The following is a 21,264-nucleotide window of genomic DNA, read 5'->3' as shown; positions in this document are numbered from 1 at the left end:
CTTAATTTAGAAGTACAATTTGTCATGCTGAATTGATAGATACTGTGTCAAGGTGACCAGCTAAGCACAAAGAAGATGCTTTTCTAAGCTGAATAAGGGCTCTATGTGTCTTTGATTGTGATAACATAATAAGATGCACACTGCCATGCGGGAATAAGAAATACTTTCTTCGTTGTCCTGGTTTCAGATGGGGCAGAGTTGATTTTTTTCATGGTGTCTTCTTGTTCCGTGGTTTGTTTTACTCAGCAAGAAGACAGTGACCAGGGTGCACTTCACTGACATAGATCATGTGCACCAAAACAAATTACTAAACGTATTCTGAGAAAATTGTTGTACCCATAATCACATGTATTCTAAGCAAACAATGTATTAGTTTATGACTAATCAGTATTCAGGTGAAGGGAGAGCAAAATTAGGGTAGACACATGTAAGTTAGTTAGGTTGTGCATATTTTATATAGTTTATATAGTTAAGGTTATACATATTCTGGGGAAGTTTATACATATTCTAGGTTTATATGACTTGTCTTGTCAGCTTGTCTATTGTGAGCTCAGGTCTGAATGGGAGGGGTTGTCACGCATGCTGGGAACCTACAAAAGGTGTTTTCTAGCATTCTGATTTTATATTCTTTTTACATGTGTTTTGCCATGATGAGAAAGGGGAGCAGGGAAGGGGGTTGGGGGGGATGGTGAACTGTTACTAGGTATGCAAACTGAGATATAAACAGGGGTATGAAAAACACATGACTTTAAAGAAAATCAGATAAATTTCCATTGGTTCCTTAAGACCTCATTTTCAATTCCCAAAATCACGAGGGACTCTTCCTATTTTAATTATCACAGTTTTATGGTCTCCGTGTTTTTCCCAAAAGCAACACTTTCTCATTTTGTTGACAACTTCTGGTCATGGCTCAAGCCCTTTACACGAGTACTAGGTCATACACTGTGTCATGGTTTTATATTTTTTTTTTGTTTTGGTTTGGTTCTCAGTATTCCGCATCAATACATCATGTAGTATACTGGGAGTTAAAGTGTTAATGCTCCAATTCCAGGCACCTATCCCTATACGTTACAGAAGTCATGGGATCTGACCCTTCCGGGTGGGGCGGTCTCTTACTGCCTGGCAGTGGGTGCTGGAGGGTGCTTTCCTGGCCGTTCCAAGCTTTTCAGGTTTGAATCGGTATCGGGAACTCTCTCTCTCTCCTGTTTTATTTGATTTATTAGTCTCAATTTCAATCAGATTGTATTATATTGTGTTATCTTGCATTCCGATATCATAATTAGTAAAATAAGTTTTCCTCCATAGATTGTTGCCGCTGTTTTTTTTGTTTTCCTCCCTTCCTTCCCATTCTGTGGGCTGGGAAGGGGAGGGCAGGGGTCTACCGCCCCCCTGTCACGGGTGTAGATTGATCTCGTTAACTCCGTGACACACTGTGAGGCATAGAAAAGGTTAGTGGAAGTGGTTGGAGGTGAGAGGAGTGACAGAGGCATTGCTACAGCCTTATCTGACCTGCATGACCCACAAACAAGAGGTAGTTCTCAGAAGACTTTATCTCCTACAGAGTTTTGCCACTGGCCTTTCTGGAGGAAGAATCTCATGGGAAGAAATGGTGGGCATCCCTTTTGTTACCATCAGACGCAGAATCAAGTAGACAGACCAGAAGGTGAGAACCTAAACTGATTGGGGAAATTTGTGCCAGGAGGATCTCACACCAGCTTAGATTGGATCCAAAGAAAGGAACTGCAGGCCTTCCAACCAACTCCAGGACAACGTCCTGCCATAGCAAATGAGTCTTGTCCTCCAGGAGGGTCTGCAGAGTGTGACCCTGCATCTTGTGCTCTGCTCAGACATATGGGGCTGGTCACAGAGGCTGTGAGCCTGCTGATGGGGGCTGTTCTGCTCTTTCTAAGGTCAGACACGAAGCTGCTCCCTGCTATAAGGTTGGGCCTCAGATTCCCAGAGTTGGCCCAGAAGATGCTATGGCAGTAGGCATACGCCAGCCCCAGCTGCTCATAGCAGCACCCACAGCTCAGCTAGACTGGTGACATCAAGGTCCCTGAAGGATTACCTGCTGTCTGAATGCAGGAGATGGTCCAGGCAGCAAGGGTCGGCATGCACATGAAGCTGTTCCCCAGAAGAACATTGAGCTTCAGCCGAGGAGGCTGTGGGAGCTGATCCAGATAACAGGAGCCATCCTGAGCACAAAGCCATGCCTGAGCACAGCGTCAGAGCAGGAGTCCCTACAGCCAGCCCTAAAGTCTGCACAAGAACAGTCATCTGCCAGTTCCATCTGATGGTTCTGGTCACCAGTGACCAAGACAATGTAGTTGGGCTAATCCCCACACATTTTTCAGCTTAATGGAGCATGACCCCGTACCTTCCAAGACCTTCCTCCATGCGACCCCAGTCTAGGATGAGCTGGGTTCTGATCCTATTCCCTGTGGGGCAGACTGTCAAAAATCCCCTACAGATTGAAGCTGCACCGACAGAAGCAGCTTGATTCTGGGGTTGTTTCCACGCTTGGTGGTGCCACTGTGTTCAGGATACCTGTAAGCTTTGGGGCAGCTTCTGGTTCTATCAGGTCTTGGGGCTTACTCCTGTATTTGGGCAGCACTGGCAGATGTGAGGGGTGGTTCTGGTATGGGGATGCTGCTAGCCTTGAGGTGCTGCAGCGCATTGACTGTATGTGTTTAGCATAGGACAGGGCAGTTTTCTGGACAGAGCTGTGGCCTTGCTTGCCCGGCTGCCTTCTCCATGATGGCTTCTCCCACAAATGCTGATGGAGTTTTAAGAAGTGATTGTAAACCTTTCTCTATGATGTTTGAAAATCACCTTAGTAAATAGTTTTTATCTTAACACACAAGTTCTACTTTGTTTGTTTTGTTTTTTTTTTTTTTCCCTGATTCTCTCCTCCATTGCACTGGGACTGGCAGAATGAGCAAAGGGGTTTGTGTTGCTGGATGTCTGCTAGGTTAAGCCACAAAACTCACTTTTATTTCCAATGTGAGATTCAAAGGGCTGAGATAACAATAGATCTGATCAGTGTTAAAATCAGATTGTGGTAAACTTATAGAAGTTTAATGATTTCTTGTCACAGTGTTAATTTTTTATTATTTTCTGAGATCTTTCACAGTCTTTTTTTGGATATTTATTATTTAACACCTTTCTTATTGTTTATGTTCCCTGGTATGCTCTTTACCATCTCTGGAGGCTGGATTGAGGTTAGCATTTTGCTTTACTGGCTTATGATATGATAAAATTTCTACTTGAGATATCAATTTGTTATTTGTAGTCGGCATTGAAGTCATCTTTGTGTTTTGGGAACCATCTCTTGGAAACTATTAATAATTACACTTTATCTCCTCACAGAACTAGGCTGTGGGGAAGACAAAGAAACATACCTTCCATCATTCCCACCCTTCCACCCCTTTTTGTCTTTCACCTTCACTTTTTCTACCAGAGAATTCTAAATTTCCTTGGGATGTTCAAACCAGCATGTTCCTATTGCTACATTTCCTGTTTGGGTTTTTGATTTTGTTTAAGTTTAAGCAATGATGAAAGAATATCATCTAGAGATCTTCCTCAAGGCTGGGTACTTATGAGTGGCAGGAAGTATGGAATAGTATGGGCAGGTACCTAGAATATTGGGAACCCCCAGTGTTTTGGAACTTCACCCTAAGCAACTGCAGAATCCTGAAAAACTAGTAAAATATTTGGAGATGGTATGCTGCTGCCCTGACAATTCTAGAAAGACACAAATCACTACAGCTTACTGCTGTAAGCTGGCACATGCCTACCAAGCCCTGTTTAACATGCCCTCAGGGAGAAATGATCCCTAGATCTGATGAAAATTCAACAAACCCTGCAACTGCTCCAACCCCCACAACAAACCCGGCCATTGCTTCAAATCTTACGAGAAGCCCTGCATTTGTAATAGACTCTGCAGATGCTCCAAACTTTTGACAGGTCCTGCTGCTGCTCCAGTTCCTGTGATAGGCCTTGTAGAGAACATATTTGTGCCAATAACAGATGCCTCTATATACTAGACAAAAAAAAAATGACTGCGAAAGTCAGTACGTTTGATAAGGAAAGAAACAGAGATGGACATGTAAGAAGCAGATGAGAATGAAGAGGTGCTGTCACAAGAACAGGAGAGGGAAGAAAGAAGAGGTAGAACTCATAAAGGAGATAATAACTCCTGATAATTGTCTGATTCTCAATCATGGGTGAACTGAGAGATATATAAAACTTCTTCAGCCATCATCCATATGAGCATATTTTCTCCTGGCTGCTCTGATGCTGGAAGAATGGGGCCAGTAGTCTGGATTTAGTGTGCAGCAAAGCCTGGTAGCTGGGATCCCTTTTGAGGAAACGGGGAATTGACAAAAAAATTGGAAAAAGATTATGAGCCTTTACCCTGTGGAGGTGACTCTTGTAAGCAATGAAGAAAAGATATCCTTTCAACAAAGATCTGGTATGATAGCCAGGTGACTGGACCACCATGGAGAAAGGTATCCAGTACCTGAGGGAGCTAACTGTGCTGGAGGTGATATACAATATTTACCTGGACAATGATCAGTCATCCCAAGATTCAGATGATGACAGGTGCCCAAGACCTATGTGCCAGAAATTTGTACAGAGCTCACCATCACCATATGCCAGCATACTGGCAGCAATGACCTGGAAAGCTGAAGAAAATCTAGTGGTGGATGAATTTCTCTCACAATATGAAGAAAATGTCTTCCTCCCTATGGACTTATGTCTCAGCTGCAGAGAAACTGTCCTGGGAGTTCCAGTAATTGAAAGAAAATATGTCCCAATCTCTACCAGCACGGACTAGTATCTCAGCTATTAGCACTGTAAGCATCCCTGAGCTTGAGACGAAGGATATAATGGGTATGCTCCATGTGCCACTCGGAGATTTTACCTGTGTGACCATGGAGAGAATATGAGGAAGTGGAATGAAAAATCCACTTTGAATATAGAGATACAAGTACACGAGTTGCAAGGAAGAAGAATCAAAAAAGGGAGTTCTTTCAGGAAAATGGCTGCTCCAGTTTCCAGTGGACAATCTCCTAGACTGAGAACATGGTCTGATCCCATTTGTAAGGTTGAAAAGAAATTTTCTTTAGTTTAAATTCATGGCAAGTATATGATGAGTACAATAACTAGGACTAGATGGGTCCTGTCTCCAGTCAGGTGGAGGGGATAATCTAGTTTATTGGATGGTGTGGATTCAATGGCCTGGCACACTGGAATCAGAGGAGTGTAAGGCTCTGGTGGACCCTTGTGCACAACGTACCCCAATGTCATCCATGGCTCCATGCATCCTTGGCATAGATTACCTCAAGAGGAGTATTTCAAAGACCCAAAAGGGTACTGGTGGGATTTTGCTATAGCTGCCTTGGAGATGGAGGACATTAAGCAGCTGTTTACCTTGCCCTGTCTCTCAGGGACTGTTCAGTTGTGGGGTTGCTAAGAATAGAAGAACAGCAGGTACCAATTGCTACCACAGCAGCGCACCAGCAGCAATATTGAAACAATTTAGTCTCCCAGATTCCCGTATATAAGCTGATGTGTCAACTGGAGAGCCAAGGAGTAATCAGCAAGACTCTCTTACCCTTTAACAGTCCCATATGGCCAGTGCAAAAGTTCAAGGAAGTCATGCCACTGCTGAGCGTTGCTGTGTCAGACAAGACAGAAATTCAATAAGAATTGGAGTCAAAAGCAGCTGAGTGGTATCCCTCAACTGATGTCACTAATGCTTTTTTTTCTAAAGCTCTTTGGCAGCAGAGTTCAGGCCACACTTTGCTTTTACTAGGAGGGGTGTTCAGTACATGTGAAAGTGACTGCCCTTAGGGCGGAAACACAGCCCTACCATTTTTCACGGTCCGATCCAGAATGCACTGAAAGCTCCTGATCACTTGCAATATGTAGATGACATCATCATGTGAGGCAACATAGCAGAGGTAATTTTAGAAAATAATAGAAATCCTCTGGAAAGCCAGTTCTGCATGAAGACAAAGTGAGATCAAGTGGTCTGCACAGCAGATCCAGCTTTTAGGAATAAAACAGCAAGATGGATGTCATCAGGTCCCTATGAATGTGATCAACAAAATTCTTGTTATTTCTCTACCAATTAGCAGAAATTCTGAATTGCAGTCTTTTCCATCAGTTGACCTAGAAGAAGAATTATTTTACATAGAGCCCTGAGCAACAGCAAGCTTTTCAACAAATTAAACAGGAAATAATACAGCAGCCCTTGGGCCAGTCCTGACAGGTTAAGATGTAAAAAACATGATCAACACTAAAGAGGGAGAGAATGATCTCACTTGTATCCTTTGGCAGAGAGCCTCAGGGAAGACTTAAGGTCGACCCTTAGGGTTTTGGAGCTGAGGATACAGAGGATCCGAGAACCGCTACACTTCAACAGAAAAAGAGATATTGGCAGCACATTAAGTGGTTCAATCTGCTTCAGAGGTGATTGATTCTGAAGAATGGCTCCTCTTGGCACCCTGCCTGAGCTGGGCTGGATGTTGAGAGGGAGGGTTCACCCCACAGATCAAGCAAGTGTTGCTATGTGGAGTAAGTGGGTTGGGCAGATTGCTCAGCAGGCTGGAATAGGAAACTCCAGTTGTTCAGGAATCTTGGAATTGACTACGGACTGACCCGAAAGCAAAGACTTTGTAATATTGCCAGATGGGAGGTGGCATGTGCTGCAGAGGCCCCGCTGAATAATAAACTACAGTGGATGAGAAGCAGCATGTCTTGTCCACTGATGGGTCCTGTTCTACTGTGGGAAAGTATCAGAGACTGAAGACTGCTTCTAAGTGGCAATTTGTTCAGAAGAAAAGCATTGAATTTATTGAGGATATTTGAAATAAGAGAACATTGGGTCTTGCATTCCATAAAGCTCAAATATAGAGGAAAAAAATGGCATATTCTCTCCCATGACCTTGTTCTTTCCTGCTTCTTCTTTAGTGGTCAGATCATCCTGTCTCACAAGATAATGTCTTTGTAGCAGATGCCTGATGCTCAAAATGTCACGATAGCTTAAATTCTTCTCTAAAGTAAGCTGTTTATTCACTTATTTTTGCTGCAAATGAATTTACTGAAAGTTAAGGTAATATCTCAGCAGATTCTTATGAAGATGAATAAAATAAAATAAATGATTTACTGATGCTTCAGGAAATGCTCAGTGTGTTATGTTGCATAATGTCAAGTTTTGGTACAGCTTTGTTCAGTCCAAAGAAGCTTTTTCTGTTTAGAGTAGCATGAATCTGGGAAGTAAGTTTTCTCTAATAATATAGCAGTGATACAGTGAAGAACATTCCAGACAGGAAAATAGTCTGGAATTAATATGTCGGTGTATTAAGCCCCAACATGGGCCAAATTAACAAGAAACATCTTGATGCTTGCTTTTGAGAATCATTTTTCCAAGTGATTTGTTTCACTTGATTTCATTTGATCACCAAGGCAAAGATGTTATTGGACACAATCTTGCATGCATGTCCAAGGTATGGCATCTGAATTTCTATAGTCCGGCCTTAAGAAGAGGTAAGTACAGCAGGCACTGAGTTAACGAATGAAATTAAAGGAAACGCTCTAAATGTGTGAATACTAGAAAACAGAGACACTGTGGGAAGTTAGAGAAAACAAGAAGATAGGAAATATTTCTTCATTTTCAATAATTTTGCCATGTCAAGATAAAACTCCCCAATTGTATGAGATCCATATCAAAGCAGTTTATTGATTTACAGATGAAATATACTTAGACAGTTATTAATGAATGTTACTGGATGGAGAATCAGCTATGTTTGGTGTAGGCATGGGTTATGATGGTGATGGCAACTTTTGACAGTGTCAGTCCAACTTGTTTCCACTAAAAAGACTCTCTCCAATTTCAGATGTTCACCCTTTTTAAAATACTTGCTCTGTATTTTAACTAGTGCTGTTACCAAGGCCATCTGCCAAAGGTGGGCTATGCAGTACTCTACCATAAAGTTTCCAGTATTTATGGTGTCTTTTAACTAATTATTATGAAAAGTTTTCTTTCAGATTTGCCTGGTGCTTCTTCAAGGTATACATAGCATTTACCTCACTTTGGGTCAGATGAAGTCATTTTGGGTCAATTTTGTTAATCTTGATTAACAGTTGGGAATCTACCACACAACTACAGTATATTTTTAAAAATATCTCACATAGAAAAAAAATGTCATTATATAATTGCATGTGTTTATACTACAATGAGTGGAAACTGGAATTTCCATCTCCTAGAAAATTTTTTCCTTTCTGGAAAATAAAATAAAAAAAAATTGTATGTGTATATATATGTATATGTATATATATATAATATTTTTATATAATATTTTTATATAATTTATATATATATTTATATATAATGTAATATTTATATTTATATAATATACAATATATATATATAATATATTAATATTTTTAATATATATATATATATATGTAATATCCAGAAAATAAAGAACTTGGATAGCCCTGTCCTGCAGTACAGGGACTCAGCTCCAGTCTTCTGTAACCTTCTTTTGAAATGCAGCAACCTGTAGAAAGTGACCATCCCTTCCAAGATGTATCTGATAGGATATCCTCCAAAGAATTCTCAAATCACCAACGTGATAACGTTTCTCTGCCTAATTTGACTCTAATAGTCGCCCCTACTTTGCTTAGCGTCCTGTCAACAGAAAATTCTCTAGCCTGCAGACAGGCAGCCTTCCTTTCTCTGCTTACTACCCATATATACATATATGTTTTAAATCAAAGTGTGTTACACATGTACACAAAACCCACAAAATTCAAATCAATTTGTATGCCATCTGTCACAGTAAAGGCAATATTTTCTGAAGCACCACTACCTCTTAAGTTTAAATATGAGACTATAGTACCTGACTTGAACAGGTTCCAAATTGGAAACTTTGAAAGAAGGGGTTAGTAACATGCTAACAATTATCTTGGAGCTCAGGACAGCACTAATCATCTTCTAGCTATCTTCTAGTTCAGATGAAAACCTAATTCCTTTGGAAAATTCTTGAAGCAGATAGGAACAAATTGTCCCATCTAAATCTTTCAAATTACAACAAAATTGTATTGCCTTATCAAACTTCCAATCATCTAATTTTTTTCTCTTCACTAAATGTGTATTTCATACTGCTGAATGCTCTTCAACTTTGTGTTTCATTCTGCAATAGTTTGCTTTCCTACAGTAGATGAAAAAGTGCCCTTGTACAAAAGTATTTTCAGCAGTACATTGGGATAAACTGTTCTCTAAAAACTTAATGATATATATTACTTTCACTATTCAGCTCTCACTTTGTATTTGAAACAAAATAAATTCATCATGATACATAATGTTCATTTGACATAGTTTGTGGCTGGGTTCTGATGTTTGAGCGCAACTAGTTAGAAGCATTCAATTTCTTCTGTTTCCTTCCTTCCTTCCTTCCTTCCTTCCTTCCTTCCTTCCTTCCTTCCTTCCTTCCTTCCTTCCTTCCTCCCTCCCTCCCTGCCTCCCTGCCTCCCTGCCTCCCTGCCTCCCTTTTCTTTTTTGTTCATCCAAAATTTGGTGAACTTCTAGTCTCTGTTAATATTACAAATCATAAAGACTTGTGGCTAAAATGAATGCTGACTGGAGTGGCTCACTGAAGGAAATCCATTTATTATTTTTAGATCGGCTTTTTTTTTTTTTTTTTTTTTTTTTTTTTTTAAGACATTCATTTTTATAAATTGCAGGGAATAAAATACACTCCTGTGATTGTGGTTTCTGTTTTAGAGGTATCCACATACCTTGATTTTATGTCACTAAACAGCATGGATAGAATGTGTGAGGGTCTGCTCAAGAAAATGAGATTCTCCTTTTTTATTTGTTTCAAATTTTCAAAATCAAAATTAATTCACTTCTCCCCCTGCAAAGCTGACAGAAATATAAGCATGCTCTACTCATCTTAAATTATCCATTTTAACAGAAAATATATTTTCTAAACTTTTTTTCACTTCATTGAAATGTGTTTTTCTTGTTTTTTCTATTTGTTGGAAAACAGAAAGAATCAAAAAGATTATTCATGGACTGTATGATATTATGCAGGTTGCTGCAAATAGAGAAACAAAGCATTCTGAGTTTGTCTGGTCTTCCTAAGGAATGCTTTAGCACTTCCTGATCAATACAACTCATGATGATTCAAGTTTCTGGTATTCTTCACGAACTCAACATCCTGGCCACGCAAACTCCCTAAGAGAAGGAGGATGTGGAAAAACACTGCAAACTACAGTTATTAGGGATGAATTAATACTGAATCAATCAGGAAATATTTGTTTGTTTGGAATATGAAATTGTTTTACATCATGATGAAAGGCCAAAACTATTTCAGTTAAATTTGCTGTAGAATACTCCTCAGTTAGTCTTCCTGACACTAAAAGCTTAGAATGGGCAATCATATTTCTGCTGTTTTAAGTGAATATATGTCATAAAAATGAACAAGAGGCTGAGATTCCTTCAGTGAAAAGAACTTGCTTAATGGAGATGGTTGGGCTGTTCCAGCAGTTATTCTGGACTCATCAGGAGTTATCTGCCTCACAGAGAACTGAAGCTTTGCAGTTTTCCCTGTTGCGGTGGCCTAATGGCTAGAGACAGACCTCAGCTTTACGTCAGCAGGTTAACCTTTCTCCTTTCTTGAGCTGCAGGAATAAGAAATAACAATCAGATATAAATAGAAGGAGCAGAGAGTGGAGTACTTAGTCCAAAATATTATATCAGAAACTGGATTAAAATCTATTTTGTTGTCATTGAAACTACTGTCTCTGCTCAAGTACTCCAAATCTTGAGGATACATTTGCATTTCTTGCTTTGCTGATACTGTGTCCATGTAGGTGAGATTTCAATGCTGAAATTATTCAGATTTGACTTTCTTCTTTCTATTTAATCCTGTTATACCCTTGTTAGCAAGTCAATTCCTTCTTCTGTCATGGGTTTGTTTTTTTTTCTATCTGATGTTAAATACTTTTGCAGAGTTGTAGTTGCTTTCAACTATTTCTTTTCATAAGATGATAACTCCTGAAGTCTTTCCTCAGAGGCTTGTTTTTCAGTGGCTGGCTCTTTGTACGTTGAATTGTTCTTCTCTGAACTCTTTTTTTTTTCTCTAAAGGCTTCTTTTCTTTTTTTTTTCTTTTTTTTTTTTTTGGTGTGTGTGTGTATGTTTTCTTTTCATAACAATACCCTGAAAGTTCTTGTTGAAGTAAAAAACAAGTTGTTTTGACAATCATGTACTGAAATTTTGAATTTTTTTTTTTTTCCTAATTGGAATTTAACAGATGTTTTTGAAGTACTAGCATTTCCTACGGGATGGAAATCCTGACTGCTTTTTCATTAATCTATGAGTTGGGTGCCAGCATCTCTTCCTATAAAAATAAAATCTACTCTCTAGTTTGTAAAGAGTGAACAAGGGAATATCATTTCATCTTCAATAATACAAACCTAGAAAAAAGTTATATTGTGACACTAATGAAAAAAATTGTTCACTGAATTGAAATAGAAAGAGGAGGGTGAGGGTTGTGACAGATGGGAAGGGAAATAACCTATCTATGCTTTGTTAGGGAAGTGTAGGTTTTCTATTAAAAAGTGGCCAGCCATTGATCTGCAGTAGCACACCAGAATTGCCAGAGGGCAAGGTAAAGTGCTGATCTTGCTGCCAGCAGCACTCCTTTTTGATAACCGAAAGCAAAGAAGAGCAGTGAATGCCCCCTCAAATCAGGATGCTTATACAGAAAATGAAGAAGTAATGTGAAATGATGCTTTGTGCTGATATTTGCCAGGACAATCTTTACTGCCGTGCATATTACTCCTACTAAACATTTGAGGTAGGAACCTCCTTTGATCCACTTTATCCATCTTGCCAGTAGAGCAGAGAATTCCATACACCATTCAGCAGCCTGCATGCAATAAAAAGGACTAAGGTGTTGAGAAATGTTCTCATTTCCACCTCTTTGAAGGACCATCCAATGGGCTTGCAGTTGTTGCTGGCATTGCTGAGTGCAAGTGTGGGGAAGAGCCTCCTAAATTCTTTCTTGTTTAAGCACAAAGACAAATGTCAGATACAAGCTTTAAGGGAGCAATATATTAGCACAAAAAAATTGTAATAAAGTTGTAAATATGACATGCACCAGAGGCTGAAGCAGGAACTGACAGTGGAGCTTCTTAAGTTCTATTTTTTACCTACCTATCTAGCTTTATGTTTGTGTGTTCCCTAACCTTGCTGTGCTTGTGTTATGTAATACAGTTATACCTTACCTCAGAGATTTTCTGCAGAGATTCACTTATTTTTCTGCAGAATTCTTCTCAAGAGAAAAACCACATTAAATGAGTCATTATTAACCCACTGTGCATTCAAGATTATTTATTTTCCCATGACTTATCTGCTAAAAATATTTTGTCTTTAATTTTTACAAAGTGTACTGAAGGATGTAAACATTTCAAATCTTACCTGTTCTGCGGTGTTGTAGGTGGCTTAGGGCAAAAGAAAAATAATAAGTACAAACTATGTCAGGCCATTACAATTCCTGCTTTCATTACGCATCAATTTACATGATTATCATATCAGGTACTGTATTAGGAAGGAAGCCAGAATTGCTAAAAGGAAGAAAAGATCTTCAGAATTTATAGAAGCGTCAGGTTTGACATTTCACTTTTTTTCCCTTCGTTATGTAACGTTGGAGCAATCTCTCCCTGGAGAGAAAATGATAAACATTTATTTTGCTAATTGATATTTCTGTCATCCATCACTGTTCTGCACTTCCAGACTTGAAGTGGTCTAACATGCAAATAGCAAAACCAAAGCGACAATTTCTTCCCTGCACAGAAAATGCCAATTTTTCTTCTTAAAAACATTTTACATTCATATTTTCAGTCTCCCGAATTTCAAGAATTATCAAGGCAAGTAGGATGAATTTCTACATCCAATGATTTTTTATTATTTTTTATTATTTTCAAGATTAAAGGAAACACTTTGAGGGATGTGATGAGGTCAGTTGTAGCTCTCAAACCTGGTATGGAAAGCCTTGATCTATTTAGGGCGATTAAGGTGAATGTAAAAAGAGAGAACCTACATAAATGCTTTATATACAAAGAATCTGCATATATACTTTGAAGCTTGTTAGAGGAAAGATAAAAAATGTATTAAAATTCTCCCTGAAAAATACAAGAACTAAAGATAATTCTCACAGCTTTTGGAAAATACTACATCAAAAGAAAAGAAATAGATGGGTTTTGAATGTAATTGTTAATTGTACAAAGGATCTATTTGTTGATAAATGGAATAGTTAATTACAATGAAAAAATAAAAGAAAGGGAGATACACTAACTGTCCTACAGGTCCTTAGGTCAGTATGCTGAGATTAACATCTCATTTTCACAAGCGGCAGAAGCCATGGGAGGCAATTTTTGGACTGAAATTCTTATCTGAGAAATTGAAAGTAAAATGCAATTTTAGGGAAAATGACCCTCTAGTAAGGGTTCGTTTCAGTAATGGAAGGAAAGTTAGAGAAAAAGAATTACCCTAAATTTCAAAACAAACAAACAAACAAACAAACAAAAACAAAAAAAAACACCACATGCCAAAACCATCATAGATCTCAAACAAGTAAATAATGTTCCTAAGTAGAGAGATTTATGGATATGATGAGGTAAAGTATCCTGATGTTCTTCAAGAGGAAATAGGAATGCAGTTAAATAGAGAAATCATAAATACAATGGCTGAGGCCTAAAATGACAGCAAGGATGACGCAACCCTCTCCTAATCTGGGGAATGCTAGAGAAGGTAGCTAAAAAGGGGCAGCAGGGAGGCAAATAAAATGCTACAATGTGAGAGCCACCATCTCACCATTGAGCACCGAGGAGTATGGAGCACATAAAAGAAAAAGAAAAGGAAGAGGATCTGCTTAAGATTCTTGCGTAAAGTAAGAGAAGGTGTTCAGGGGTCTCCTGTGTGCTTGAGGATTGTGCCAGTCCTTAGTTTTGTATGAAATCTTGCTATGAAATGCAGTAGCAAAATGAGTTAGCAAAACCCCTCTGCTTAGCTGCAGTAGCTAGGTAAGCCAGAATAGTAGGCATGGAGATCATGTGGCCAAGCAGGAGAAACAACAGAAAACAAATGCAAAATCCAGGATTTGGTGGGACAGATGGCAGCAAGGCAAAAAGGCTCACAGGGCAGGCAAGAAGAAGTACAGCTGGTGGGAGCAGAACTAGAAACAGATTTATGAGGAACTGGGGAGTAGTGCAAGCATGACTTATTGCAAGGTCATTGATGGTATAAATCAGATCTTGCTATGGACTGGGACTTACCACTTCCTGGGTGGATGTAATACTCCTGAAGAACAAGCGGCTGGCCTACATGATTGTATGTAGTAAAGACTAATGATTTAAAAGCATTATAGCAGTACTTTAGCCATTATATGACACTCTGTTATGTGGGATGTATTCCTTTTTGTCTTTTAATGAAAATTTCACTTTTGAACCATGTTTTAAAACATAATTTTTTAAGAATACGTTTGCTTTTGAAAACACTAGGTTGTGGAGCATCAGAATGTTGAAATAATTTTCCCAGTATTCTGGACCAATGAAGGTACACTTGTAGTGATGTTTTTCAATGTTAACTCAGCCTTCGATGCTGTTAATCAAGTTATTGCAGAAGGAATTCAGTAGTTAATATATGCTATTAAGCAGGTAAGAGAAACAGATAACAAACGATAGGAAAGTTAAATATTCAGTGCTTCAAACTTTTGAAAGTATCAATTTTGACTACTGGTATAAAATAATTTCAGTAAGAACATAATAAAAATAAAATACATATCTCCAAATTAAATAATTTGTAAATCTGAATTATATCTGTATGAATATGAATTAACCACATAATTTTATCTAAATTACTGGTATTCACCTTAAGGTATCAGAGGAAATAGATGGTGTATTGTCTGCATTAGGGGACACCTTTTCAGTGTTTAGATAGCAGAAGACAACAGTTTAACTTATAAGACAGTAATTTATCTCTGACCAGAAAAACAACAATAAAATGATATGATCTGTCTGTGAGCATATAAGAAGTGATTTGGTGATAAATAGTTAAAACTAGTCAATTAAACACACTCATTTCCTTCCAAGCTGATTAATCAGTATGGTGAGTAGAAGAAAACAAGGGATGAAATTTATTTTGGCCTTAGTAGGAATGCAGATGTGATCTGGAATATACAAATGAAGAAGACGTGATTGGGTGAAATTAGTGCAGAGTTGATAAACAGGTGTTTGAAAAACAGGTGCAGCATCATTAATTTTCACCAAAAAACGAGAAGGAAGATTGTGAGGGCTTGGATGTATTTATTGCTAGTCAGTATTTTACTTGAGCATGATGGTAATATGAATGATGTAAAGGAAATTATACTGTAAATTTTAACACGAAGTTAAATATTGTTACAATAATCTGAGAGTAGACAGATACAAGTTTAGATTTCAAAAAATTCTTGATATATTTGAGGAAGGGTTTGTAATAAGTGAGATTACAACAAAGAACAATGTGGAATTATTCTTTTTTTGGTAAGATATAACAAAACAGAGGATAACTTGTTAATTAGGTTTGCTGGAGAAAATTATCTTTAGGCCTGAGCTCACAGCTTCAAATTAATGCAATGTTCTCTCAAAAAGTCAAATACCTTGCTGGAATAAATCAATAAAAAATTACCAGCAGGTAATTTTCCCACTAAACAAGTGTAGCTTCAAGTGATATATCAAGGTTTGTACACCAGAGAAGAATGCAAAAAGAACAGAAGAAATATAGCGTATGAAGAAAGGTTAAAATAGCGAGAAGGGTGTAGGGAAAGAAAAGTAAGACAGCAGAGTAAAACAAAAGCAAACTAACCAAAAATCTCACCTTAAACAAAAAGAAGAACCCAAACTCCTAAAAATTAAAAAAAATATAAATAAAAATCAGAAGAGGTCAAGGGCTTTGCATATAAGGGCTAATAATAATCTAATTAACTAATTAGATTAGATTAGATTTATTTGCGTTAGTGTCCATTGGAGTAGGAGTCTCATCAGTTCCAGACTAAGAACCATGGTTAGTAAGAAACTGAATGTTGTGTGTGGTGGACACAGGAAACTAAAATCAAGTATCAGCACAACAGCCGTGTGTGACCTTCAGGCAGGTGTGTTTACAGTAAATGTATAGATTTGGCATACAGAGAATATGTGTATCATTTGATCGTTCCCTCCAAAAATGCTGTATGGTCCATTCAAGGTATGGTTGATGTTTGCAGAGGATGCAAAGTCCCTTTTTGTCTCACATTGTAATGTTTGCTACAGCACTTGCACACTTTGCAGAGTGATCCTGGGCGTGGTGCCTGCTAGAAATCTAGTTTCATTGTTACTTCTCAATAGAGAATTATTATTATTGTTATTATTACAGATAGAGTACAAATCAAATTGGGCCACCAGGATCTCTTTTGGCCTCTTGTCCAGGAGGGTTGGAATTTCCTTGTGTCTGAGAAAGTGGGAAACCTGGATAGCTGCCAGGTTGCAGATTAGGACTGCTGAGATTCTGCCAAGAGCAGTCTTGGTGGTAAATATTCATGATCCAAAATTTGCCAATTTCATGTTTGGCAAATTGTGTATTCAATGCTATTGTCTTTACCACTTTTAAAGGTTGTCCCAGCAGCTGAAGTCAACAAAATAACTGATTCACTGTAAAACAACTTTTTCTTAGAAAATGTGAAACCTGTGCATTTTTGAGTAGTGTGAATGGATCACTTGTAAACATTTCTGTTTCCGTTACCAGGTGACAGTCCCACTATATACTGTTGCTTTAACTCAGTGAGAACAGGTGTTGGTCCGTCCCAGATCTCACTGATTCTTGCTATACCTTATTTGACTTTAAGAGTAGGAAGAGGTGCATTTAGAATCTCAGAATTTCATCAATTTTTGCAATGGGTTTTTATCTGCAGTGCTTTCTTCATCACAACACAATCAAGTTGATGTCATTTTGGTTTTTGAATATGGAACAAGTCTTATTGTAAAAATCACTCCACTTAGTTTTACCTTACATACTGCTTATTTTGGGATAGGACAGGGAAATCCCTTGTTACTTTCCAGAAAGAAGGTATTGCTGTGGGTGAATTTCTGTCAGAGCCAAGGAAATGATTTTTTCAGCTGCAAGAATTCAGTGCTGCAATGTCATAAGAGCATGTAGTTATTATTCTGAATGCTATGCAGACTGTAACATAAGACAGAAAAAAGTGCTCACGAGGAACATATTGAATTATAATAAATCTGTCTCGTCTGGAGACAATGATGAGCTGGCACATTTTGTCAAGTGGCAGTCACACAGGATGCTGTGCGCTGCATACATATTACTGCATTAGCAATAGGCAGCGAGAGGATGGCACCAACAGGGGAACTTCTCAGACAGATAGGTTGATCATTTGTATTCCAGAGCTCAGCAAGTGCTCAATTCACTGATCCAAACCAAACATGTTGAAGTCAAGGCCTGTTTCTATAACATGTTTGATATACAGCTGAGCAGTAACTGAATCAAAACAGCATCTCACTATTGCTGTCTGGTGCCTTACTGGATGGTAAAAGTGAGTGAAGCTTTTCCTGGCACTGATGGTATGTTGTATGCAAATGAACCATCTCAGTGGTAAATCTTTAATGTGGCAGACAGAACATTAATTGCATAGCTCCCCAGGATCATGTTGCATGCCCAGTTTCCTTAAGTTAAATAATTTCAGTGATTCTTCTCTTGATGGAGAATTCCAGACGTTACAATCCTACTGTGTGCTGTAAATTTACTGTTCTGCAGTTTGACTCCAATTCATAACTAACTCCTGGGGCAAATGACATTCATACTCACAATATGCATCTAACTGGCAGAACCCAGCATGTTAATTACAATTCATGTTAATATTGTGAAATATTAACAGTCTATATGAAAAGTCTAATTGATAATGTGATATAGTATGTGGTAATATGTCTAAAGTTACAGCATCCCTCCATCTTGGGTAAAACTCCCTTAATGAAAATGAAAAAGACGCTCTTTCAAGTCTTTAAATGTGTAAATGAATGAAGTGATCTTTCCCTACATATCATAAAACTAATTGATGCTATGCATGCTGTGCTGAGGGATCAGCCCTTTGTGCTCTGAGCCAGTACAGCAGTGAGGCTATGTACTCATGCACACGCAGTCAGATGCACACATGCATACTCACACTCTTTGTTCCAGCAGCTTGCGCTGCAGTGATCTTGCTTTTTATTGGGTGCCCATAACTTTGCACCGTCTCACATGGCATTGAGTTGAGCAGAACATAAAGAGCAAAACACATCCACCGTATGTTCTGGTCAGCTTAACTGAGTTAATGCATAAATTTGGAAACAGAGAAGTGCCTTTAGGTTTATAATGATCTATTTATTGGATTTGTGCTTGCGATATTGAACATAGGTTCAATCTATGGTTAACTTTAACTTTTTGCAATAAAAATATTTAAACAACAAATGAACAGTTCTTTTCTGCAATGCTATCAGATTTTTAACTTGTCTAATACTTAGATCCAGCAGGTTTTAATTTGTCCTAATAACACAGATGAGAACATCTGGTAGATTGAACATATAAAGCTCCTTCTTGGAGCATGATGGTTTACCACGTAAGCCACACATTCACTGAAATTGTTAATCTTAATCCATTAAAGACAATGTATGCTCTGTAATTCTAAATCCTTTCCAGACGTTCTTTACTTAGCTTCCAGCGGAAATTATTCTAAGGTATATTGATTGTGATTAACTTTTTTCCTTACAGAAACCTAGCACCTAGTTTATGTGTTTCACTGCTTCTGTGATTTGTATTCTTGCATTCTCAGACAGCAGGAATCTGAGAAGTGGCCCGATAAGAGGCACAACATTGAGATATTTTGGGGATTCCAGTGTCAGCTAATTCCTACTGCTGTTTATATACTCAGGAATAAAAGGAACAGAGAAGGAATAGTAACAAGTTTTAAAGACATTTATTTGTCCTCTGGGTTTTCCTTGTGGAAGTGGTGCAACTTGGACCTTCCTATGCAGTGCAGTGCCTGAAGGCATTTAGCATTTGTTATAAAAACCAACACAGTGTGTGTAACACTGCAGTTATTTTTAAGCCTGCACAATATTAACTTGAGGAGATTTCTTCATAGCATGTTTAGTGACTGATTATGTAAACGGAACAAAGTTCTTTTTCTGTTACACGAGCGTGTAATCTCTAAATATTTACGATCCAAACAACTTGAAATGTTGGCTTTTTTCCACTTTTAAAGGTTATACACCCAAGTAATCCCCACAAATACCAAACTGGAATAACAAGTATTTAAACTTCAAATGTCTCTGCCAGAATGTTTTGTTGTTAATCATATCCTGGAAAATGTAAATGTAGTTTCAGAGGTAACAAATAGTTTATAACAGTCCAGATGCTGCCTCATTTATTCCTACAAGTTGGAGCTTGGCAAAATGATTCCTATTAAAGGAGTAAATTCCTTCATAAGTGAGTAAAAGTAGTAGGAACATATCCCTTGTTCACTGAGAGTGTTTCTATGGTATTAGATGCTCCTCCACTTGGAGACAGGATTTATTTTGTTACAGTGCTCTGATAAATGGAACAGAGACATTCCAGGGTCTATAAAACCTCAAAGTGCAGCAGTACTACTCATGTCAGCCTTTAATTCAACCTTCTTGTGAAATAGAATAGACTTTACTGCTTGGAAAATTTGACAATAACCATTAATATCTGATCAGGCTGCTGAAACTGTATGATTTGACCCAGGATAGTTATTTGCACCCCAGTCATTGCCGTGTATGATTCGTAAAACAGCATATTTTCCAACCCCAAATCTCTTTTTCTCAGAATTGTACAGGTGAAAATGGAGACTGAGGAGATGGAAAGGAATAAAAGTAACATGAATTATTTCCTACTGCCTTTATAGATCCCATCAATCCTTCCACATTTGCTCAAACAGTGTATGGCTTTTATTCGAAAGTGTGGTGGTAAGTATAAATATAACATAGCAGGTAACAACTTGACATTCAACCAATAGTCTGTGGTCAGTTTCTTTTCCTCTGTAAATCATCCTGTTTTCCCTATGTAGAAGGGAATCTTAAGAGAGAACAGAAAGCACTGAAAACTCCACAGGAGTGGATTTTTACTCTTTCACATAGATGTAGAGGGAACTCATGAATGATCAAAATATTTCCTTGTAACACATATGGGATTGAAATCATGTAACATGAGCTGGTGATATACATCGATGCGCTTATTGAGAATGGCTGGTTCTGTTCTTTTTGCTGAATTACATCACTGGTTACTGAGTGGATGTGAAAGAATCAAAACTTTAAGAAATGAAATGTAAGGCATTTAAAATTCTTCGCTCTCCTTTAGAATTATAATTCTCTTTAAACTCCAAATTATGGCAGGGTGTAAATACATTGTTTTGAAAGCCAAGAATATATAGGAGCATACTTACATAAAATATGTATTAATATAGACCATGTCTATTCATTCTATCTCAGAGCAGGAAGTCATTTCAGAACTTGAAAAAGAGGCTGGAATAACTGCTGTGTTTATTATTACTATTATTTCTGAAATTCAAATCTGATTGTTCAGTCCTCAAATAAAGCTGTTAAGTAAAATGCACCTAACTGAAATATTCAGTCAGCTTATTAGGAGATAGTTGAAGCAATCATTATCTTTTAATATACTACAGAAATTGATTATGGGTTTCTGAAGCACAGGAAAATCTCAAACATTTTCTGATATGAAGAAAGAAAAGCAGCCTCAAAAGTGTGCATAGCATATAGAATATTAATTTATAAAGCTAGTGGTAAAATATATTTGGACTTATTCTAGTCTGTAAATATTTTGCATCACAAAAATTCACAAGGACAACATGAACCCTCGTGGTTTGTATATCCTTCACTTTGTTTCAGGTGAGGGAAAGAACTCTATATAAGGCCTTCAGATATTATTGGTAAATAAGCACTAATAACTTAATGATGAGCTCTGTAACCTGAGACTTTAGGGTTATTTACTTCCTGCTAGTTTGACAGCCGTCTTGATTAACAGATATTAAAAGTCTGAAAATTGCAGAGCTTTGAGATAACAGTGATGGAACTAAACCTTTAGGATGGTATGTATGAAAGCATAATGTGAGCTTGAACACTGTGTCAAAGGAAAAGGGAAA

The 21,264-nt window shown here is 37.9% G+C and overlaps 1 long non-coding RNA gene across 30 annotated transcripts in view; it reads left to right on the top strand.

Moving 5' to 3' along the window:
* Window positions 1-870: 870 nt before the first annotated feature.
* Window positions 871-21,264, top strand: part of LOC104917607 (uncharacterized) — a 90,600-nt gene continuing 70,206 nt past the window's right edge. For 7 of the 30 annotated variants that reach the window (XR_014881629.1, XR_014881635.1, XR_014881630.1 and 4 more), the window contains exons 1-3: window positions 892-1,169; window positions 1,562-1,663; window positions 19,932-20,071. This is a non-coding gene — a long non-coding RNA (uncharacterized LOC104917607). Of the gene's footprint in view, window positions 1,170-1,561; window positions 1,664-19,931; window positions 20,072-21,264 lie in introns of all 30 variants that reach the window. The other 23 variants (XR_014881673.1, XR_014881660.1, XR_014881659.1 and 20 more) reach the window with 16 other exon arrangements.

The sequence above is a fragment of the Meleagris gallopavo genome, chromosome 1 (assembly GCF_905368555.1).
Source record: "Meleagris gallopavo chromosome 1, MGAL_WU_HG_1.1, whole genome shotgun sequence".
NCBI classification, from domain to species: domain Eukaryota; kingdom Metazoa; phylum Chordata; class Aves; order Galliformes; family Phasianidae; genus Meleagris; species Meleagris gallopavo.
This window is presented reverse-complemented; position numbering and strand designations above follow the sequence as displayed.